Below are 8,738 nucleotides of genomic sequence, written 5' to 3' on the forward strand. Positions count from 1 at the left end.
AATTATAAGAAATTTGAATTATATTTTTTGGATGTTTTCTATATAAAATGTGCATTGCTTGAATATCAGAATAAAAGACAATTCTACTTTTAAAAGTGACACCTTTAAGGCACAGGATAATGGTTCCCATGTAAGACTTATGCAGGAGCCAGGCTCAGTAGCACATGCCTGTAATCCCAACACTCTGTGAGCCTGAGGCAGAAGGAATGCAAATTTGATCCCAGCCAGGGCAATTTAGCTACTCAACAAGATTCTACCTCAAAAGTGAGAAGGGCTGAGAACTAGCTGGGGTCAGTCCCCCCAGCATGGCAAAGATGACATGCAGGCATCGGCTGGGAGCAGGCCTCCTCCCAGAGAGAGCAGCTCAGCCATGCCCTCCCCTGCACAGTGCCACACAGCTACCCTGCCGCTTACACAGTGGCCCTGCAGGGGAAATGCACTTGGTGGCCTCTGCCCTAGGCAGACAGATCTCCTGACTCAGCTCCATTATAGACCATAATGGCACAAAGCAGAGCTCAGGCCCAATGGTTGCATAAAAGCAGAAAGGATGGATTCTTTCTGACCACTGCGTTCCACTCAGCTGAGCGCACACTGGAACTCCTTCCCCACTGGCTGCTCGGCCCATGCAGAGCAGGCTGAGCATGTGCGTCCAGTGCCGGTGCTCTGATGAATAATTAACACTTGCAGAGTGCTGTATTTGTAAAAACCCAAATGATTCCTACAACAGCCCTGAGAGGGGTACTGTAATGCCTCCACTACAGAGGCAACAACAGAGGCAGTGAGGGGATGGGCTGAATAGCAAAAATTAAATGCTAATAAATCACAGACAGGATTCGACCCAGGCAGGCTGTGTTGCCCCAGGACCAGTCCTCAGAGACCACACCTATAGCTTCTCTGGCTGACAGGTGTTGTCATAGTTGTTTCCATGGTGATTCTGGGTTTTTTCCTCAAACACTGAACTGTGTCCTTCATGCAAGGCCTTAAAGGGACTTGTGCCCTGGGCACCCATAGCTTACCTTCTTTATGCCTCCAACAGCAGGGGAGTGGGTGAATCCTACTGAGTGAGACTCCAGCTGTTTTGGTAGAAGCTCCTGTGCAGGTGATTAGGAGCCTGGGGAAGCCTCGCTGTGTTAGATCTCAGCTTTTTTGAGGGCTCCAGGTTTCTTGCTCGTTCTCCAGAGCATCTGCCTAAAAGCCTGTTCAGCCCCAGAGGTTCCTGGATCCAGCTTTACAAAGGATCATGGCCCAAGGTCTTCTGCTCCAACAGGAAAGGGAGACCAGGTGAGGAAAGGAACATCTAGCCTAGAGGGGGAAGCTGCTGCTATCTTTGACTTCTCGCTTGTTAGTCTTTCTTTGGGGCTTCCAGGCTGGATTCCAACCCAGGATGCAAGAGGTTGTTATCATGTCTGGGTATATCAGTGCAGACATACGAGGGGTTTATCTCAGCATGGTAGTGCTAGGGGTGACTTTTTTCATGGATTTGCTTCTCTGCCTTTTCTAATTTTATTCAATGAACATAATTATTTAGGCAATTAAATAATTAAAGGAGGCAAAAGTCCCTGTTTTTGCTTAATCTCTGTAGAATTCATATGTAGGCTGTTAAGCTCCAAGGTGCCTTCTGTTTCACGTGTCTTTCTCAGAGCCCGATGTGATCTGCAAACAAGCAAATTCTCATCCCTATTTTTTCTTTCACCCCTCAGCTGCATACTAACTTGCTCAAAACCTTGCAGATAATAAAGTGTTCCATAGGCCTTATCCTGCTTTCCCTATCACGCGGTTTCACCACTGCCTGGTACAAGGACTCTATGATGATTCTGGGCTTTGCTCAAAGACTGAACTCCTCCAGGGCATGAGCTGAATCCTTTATGCTTATGGAACCACAAGGAACCTGGATTCAACCTGACCTCTCATCTGGACTTTAGCTCCATTAACTGTGGAGCATCTACAATTTGAATGCCCAAAACAACCATGGTGACAATGACAATGACCATCTTAGCCCCACATTCCCCTTCACCTTTAATCATCAGCTCACTTCCCTGTCTCTATCAGCAGTGGCAACACTGGGCTCTAAGTGGGAAAGTGGGTGGCAATCCGACTACTTTTTCCTCCTACATTGGGCAAGCTGGTGTTCTCTTCAAAATGTCTTTTGGTGGTGCACACCTGTAAGCCCAGCACTTGAGAGGCTGAGACAGAAGGAGAGCTGTGACATTGAGGCTAACTTGGGCTACAAAGTGAATTCAAGGCCAACTTGAACTACATAGCAAGACCCTGTCTCAAAAAGACAAGAAAAAAATGTCTCTTGGATCCGAGTCCGTTATCTGTTGCTATAACCAAATACCACAGACTTGGAAATTTATAAAAAATAAAAGGTTCATTCCCTCATTGTTCTGAAGGCTTACAGGTGATAGTTCATATCTGGTGAGGCCTTTCTTGCTGGTGGGGACTTTGTAGCATCTGGGGTGGTACCAGAAGGACCTCATTTAACAAGAGAGGAATACATAAGAGACAGAGCTAAACTGACTTCTGTAAAACTCTCCAGGTAGCCCATTAATCCATCTGTCCTTATGACCTACTCACCTCTTAAATGGTCCCACCTCTTGTATCTCTCAGTGAGAATTAAATTTCTCCATGGGTTTTGGTAGAGCCACTCAGCTGGAGCAGAATCTCTCTGTCCTGCCCCCCACTGCTCCTCGCTCATTCTCCAGAGCCACTGCCTGGTACAAGGACTCTATCTCACTTGCCCTGGCCCCTCTGGGATCTAGCCTAGTGCCAGCACACATCGTGCCCCCCATACAGGAGTCTTAATTCAGTAAACAAATACACGAACAAATGGGTGGATAAATAATGACTTATAATTATTACCTTGATGTTAGTCTTCTCCCTGTCAATTTGTTCTGTATTTTGCTGCCAGGTGACTCTTCCCAAATAGGGACTTGACCGTGTGAATCTTTCTGGTGCCTTTAATGGCTCCTGAGACTCCCATTCTGTAGGCCAGGTCCCTCGGCATTCTCTTGGGGCATCCTATAGTAAGCCCTTTGCTTGTCTAGTTGTGCTTTGCTCTTCTCTGCTTGACAGCTCAGTCTCTGGTGCTGACACTTCGTGTTGGCTCCTTGTTTCCTGAGCATGGTAGGCATTTGCCCCCATGATGGACTGAGTACAGCAAAGGTCCTGATCTGTTCGTGCCTCCCTGGGTTGCTACTATCAAGTGGTCTCCTTCCATGGTGACTCTGGGCTTGACCATAGGACTTGTCTTAGTCAATGGGAAATAGCAAACATGATGCTAGCAGACTTTTGAAAAATATTTGCACTCTGGAGTTTGCCTTCTCATGTGCTCTTGGGAACCCAGCAATTGTCACTATGGATACAATCCAGGCTAGCCCTGTTACCCTATCAACTCAGTTAACAGCCAGCCAACCACTAAACATATAAGTAAGGCTGTATTGCTGACCCACAGGATTAGGAGATAAATACACGGTTGCCTCTTTAAGTTTGGGTGCTGGTTGATAATGTAACTTGTGACTCCATAAGACTCTATTTGCTGGCCAGAGAAATAATGGCCCGAAGAGCACAGTTCGCAGTTCTCTGTGTCAAGCTATAGATGTCCTGATGGGGATATTAAAAACATTCACTAAATGTTTGAGTTTATTTTTTATTATTTTGTTTAAGAAAAAGAGGGAACAAAGAGACAACAGTAGACGAAAACAGCAAAGCAGGAAAGGCAAACACAATGTTATAAAACCACCTTAGACTCTTCCTGGGGGACAGCCCACCAAGGTGGGACAGCAACCATCGGCAGCGGCAGCAGGGATCTGGCTGGAGGAAGCCAAGCCATTTGTCCAAAGAACCAATGGGCTCTCTTACCCTCTTCTAAGAAGATGGCCAGGAACTGCATATGCCCTAAAGATGAGACCCTAGCTTTCTTATTTTCCTAGCACTCACCAACTCCACCTATCAAACACCATCTACGAACTGAGGCACAGCTAAGCTGACTGACCCACCTTGATCACCAAATTATCACCTCCTTAGCCAGCCCTGAGCCCTACCCACCAAGTGGGCAGATGCAGCCTGGAGGAGGAAGAAAGTAAAGTCTAAAGAGCTTGCGGCCTTATAAGCTGAATATTTAAGAAGTGGGAACCCCAGAGCCCTCCACTGTTAAACTAGACCCTTTCTACAAAAGAGTAAATATGGGTAAGTCAGTGGCTGGGCACAGTTGTGTCTGTCCTGCCCCATCCTCCTCCACTAAGAAGGCCTGTGGGAAGCCTGCACCAGAACCACCCAAGCAGAGCAGAATGAGATGGAAGCCAGCGTTGGGAGGCATTGATCATATGCAGTAGGTCACTTGTGGATGAATAAAGTCATCAGGCAGAGCTAGAGAATGTTAAGAAATAGGTGAGACCCGAGTGGTGAGTGGCCTCGTGGTAGGCTGTCTGCCCTGCTGCAGCACAGCTAGGTGGCCTGGATCCCTGACCCTGCTCTGTTTTGTCAAGCTGCAGTCTTTACTAGGCCATCAGAAGAATGGTAAGCCAAAGTCACTGTTATATTTAGCTGGGGATTCATTCCACAAATAGTTATTTAGGGCTCGCCGAGTGCCAAACATTACTTAAAAATTAAAAATGCAGACATTCACTCAGAGCTTCATTTAATAGTTTATGGGGCCAGGATTATAGCTCAGCAGCACAGCACCTGCCTGGTAAGTGCAAGGTTGTGAGTTTGACTCCTGGTACAACAAAGAAAGAAAGAGGAAAAGAAAAAGAAAAGAGAATGACCAAAACATCTGTCATTAGCAGAAGAATTCAGCCCATTCCCGCATTGTGCAACCTGACAGGTGTCCATGGAGTACCTGCTCTGCAGCAGGCACTGTGTCAGGCTGGGAATAGGTAGGCAAACGAGACATGGTCTTGCCCTTGAAGAGCTGTCCTCTAATAAGCCACATCCATACTAAAAGAGTCTCACACACACACACCACCACCACCACCACCACCACCACCACCACCACCACCACCACATTTAATTTTGGAAAGTATAGACATACTATTTGACTGAATTATCTAGCTGTTAGTCCCAGCTGCAGGCCTGTATAGACCTGCAGATATGAGTTGAAAGGCACCTTTGGCACGGAGAAGCCTACTTTGAGATGTGAAAACTCTGGAGCTCTGCCTTGCTTCTTCCTTGACAGGGTGCTGCCTGCCACTTTGCAAAACCTGGGTATCTATGAGGCTACCTTCAGACCGCGGTGCACCTCGTGGCCGATGCCATCAGATCTCCACAGCCATCAGTTTGGTGCAACAGAGACCCCTTGACTGAGGATGGTGACATCTAATGATATTTTCATGCACATGGAAGAAGGAAATATTATGTAAAGATGAGGACAGGCTAGATAACCAAACACATGAGCTCTTGCCTAGCTGTCCCTAAGACTTGTGGGTTAAGTTCTTTGACCAGTCTCTATCTTAGGCTCCTTTGGATAGCATCACCTATGACCTGCTCTAGTTCTCCTCTGGATTATTGACAAAACCAAACCAAATTGTGGTAAGTATTTTTAAAAACACAAAAGCATTATTCAAGCCCAAAGTGCTGGACCTTTTTATAAAATTGAAAGGATCAGGACTCAAGGAAAGTTTTAAGTCTCACTATTTAATAATAAAGTCAAGTCTATCGAAAGTGTGACAGTACATCATAGATGAGCACAGTGAGTTTTATTTGTTTTATATGTAACAGCAGCTTATCTCCACCCAAGCCCACAGATATTCTCTGTACTGAAACTGGCTCAGAATTGCACCATGCATGGGAGTGCATCTGTGGGGCACGTAGTACACATCAGGGCCCATGAGACAGGGCTCCTTTCATCTGCCCAGATATACTCCAGCCCCAACGGAAGAATTCTGATTGATCTAAATCGGTCATGGCAATACCATTCTATTTTGCCAGAGCTTTACCAAGGGTCAGCATATGTCCCAGGCTGGCTGCCTCTGCCCTGCCCTTCCTACTAGCATGAGGATGCAATGCTTAAAGGAGTAGCAATCCTCTTGCAACTGCAAGACTAGGCACAAGGACACAGGGAAAACACAGATCAGAAAGAGAAGAATTCTAAAAGATGCCACCGGGCTCCCACAACTGCCTCCCTCCAGGCTCTGGGTAGAAGAGATAACTAAATATTGTTAATGCTTAAACCACTGTTACTTGCAGTCAATTGCATATGCAAATTGGTGCAATCTCTAAGGAATACAACTTGGCAACATATTTCTATTTTGAATGTGTACACCCTTTGACTCAGTAATTCTACTTATCAGAATTTTTCCCACAAATATACTCTCACAGTGCAGAAATAAGTACATTTAATATATTAATTATAATATTATGTGTGTAACACTATGGGTAGATAGACTATGGTGCATTCATAAAATGGATTACGCACTGCTTTAAAAGAACATGCACAGGCCCATGTATAGTAGCAAATTATGTCCTAGATATATATTAAGGGAAAGAAATAAGATTAATAATGATTAAAGTTGAATGGCAAGTACATAGAGGTTTGGTTTTTGGTTTTTTGTTTTTTTTTTTGCGGGACCGGGGATTGAACTCAGGCCCTTGAGCTTGCCAGGCAAGCACTTATTCTACTGAGCCATCTCCCCAGCCCAGTACATAGAGATTTACCATGACATTTTTTCTTATAAATACATGGTAGAGATTTCAAATTTTCAAAAATGAAAAAAATTTGAAGAGAAAGGGTATGAATTGTGACAAGATTAATGTGACATCATTTTTTTTTTTTTTGTACCAGGGATTGAACTCAGGATCTTGCATTTGCCAGGCAGGCATTTATGGCACTGAGCTATATCCCTGGCCCAATGCAACATCATTTGTAAATAGGTAGTTTTTAAAGAAAATGCATATATTAAGAATAAAGGAAGATATCAAGATGATATGTATATGTATCATACTCCATGCAAATACATTCACTATGTATTTCTTTCGTTTTTTATGTATTTGGTACAGGGTCTCACTATGCAGCTGGGACTCATAGTGATCCTCCTGTCTCAGCCTCCCCAGCACTGGGATTACAGGCTTGTGCCACCATGCCTGGCCTTCATTACATATTTTAAATCAATGCTGACAAATAAACATTTTTTTTATTTTTTTTTAATTTTTATTTATTTGAGAGAGAGAGAGAGAGAGAGAGAGTGTGGTGTGTGGGTGTGGCCAGCTCAACCCACCAGGGGGCGGGGCTGGCTGGCATGTGGTGCTGGGGGATTGAACCGCGGTCCCTGATGCTTTGCCAAGCTTGTTCTAAGTAGGTGCCTTAGACCACTGAGCCATCTCTCCAGCCCCATAAACATTTTTAAAGAATAAAAGGAAATGGGTTATAACCAGTAATGTCAAAACCTGGTTCAAATCTTACCTCCTCTACGAAGTCTTTCCCTCAATTATGTGCATATGTTGATTATAGAATTTGGTAAACTTGGGCTGGTGAGATGGCTCAGTGGTCTAAGGCACCTACTTAGAACAAGCTGCGGTTCAATTCCCCAGCACCACATGCCAGCTGGCCCCGCCTCCTGGTGGGCTGAGCTGGCCACACACACACACACACACACACACACACACACACGAATTTGGTAAACTTTTAGACATATGAATACCACTTGTCTACATTTAATGTTAAGTAGAGGTGAGGACTATGGCTTGTGCACAATAAATGATCCCAACTGTCGAATGAATAATGTATTTCAACATTTTACTTTTAATAAATAGCTTATTCAGCAATTTAAGTGACTTACTTGAAATAAAACAGCAATTTTTTAAAAAAAAGAATATCCCTGGCAGCACGTGACAAAGACCATGAATAACAATCACTTATAAGGATAGAAGGAACCCAGGGGAGACTGAGACTTCATATCTCTTTATAGCTTTGAAATTTGGTTTAGCCCTTAGTTTAGCCCTATCAACTAAGGCTTTTTTTTTTTTTTTTTTTTAATCTAGGACTCAAACTCAGGACCTTGTGTTTGCCAGGGAGGTACTTATGCTGCTGAGCTATATCCCCCAAAAGTACTTATTTTTAAAGTAAAATAGTATTTTAAAAAATCAACCAAATGCAAAAACATAGTTGATAGAGAGAAAGCCCGTATCTTCACATTATGATCTCAAGTACTGCGTTCAGACAAGAGCCCTACATGTCCCTATTAACCTCCTAAGCTCTAGCCTCCCTCAGGCTGCCAAACCCTACAAATATGCTGTCTTTCCTTAGAGCACGGATACAAAGATGTTGAGGATAAGAAGCAGCTTGTTTATGCACAAATACTATAGCCCATAGATAAAAGTAAACAACAAAATCCACCATTGCCGTGGAATGTCAAAAATTTCTCCTTAAAAAAAAATCCCAGGGCCAGAGGGATAGCTGTGTGGGAGAACACACACATAGCATATGCAAGACCCTGGGTTCAATCTCTAGCACAATAAAATAAATAAATAAATATTTATTAAGAGCAAAACAACCAGGTTCAAACTGAACAACTAGTAAGACATTTCTGAGACGTGGGGAAACTGGATAAGACTAGTTCTTCTGTGATGCTAAGGAATTGCTATTGTATGATAATGGACTGGTAGTTATATAAAAATTCTTATTGTTCAGGAAGTACTAAAATATTTCAGAGTGGAAGTCATGTTTGCAATTTTGAAATGCTTTTGCCAAAAATAAATAGATAAATAAATCAGCAGATGCAGAAAAGAATTGCTTTGTGTGG

Source organism: Octodon degus, unplaced genomic scaffold, assembly GCF_000260255.1.
Source record: "Octodon degus isolate 3935 unplaced genomic scaffold, OctDeg1.0 scaffold00160, whole genome shotgun sequence".
Classification (NCBI taxonomy): Eukaryota; Metazoa; Chordata; class Mammalia; order Rodentia; family Octodontidae; genus Octodon; species Octodon degus.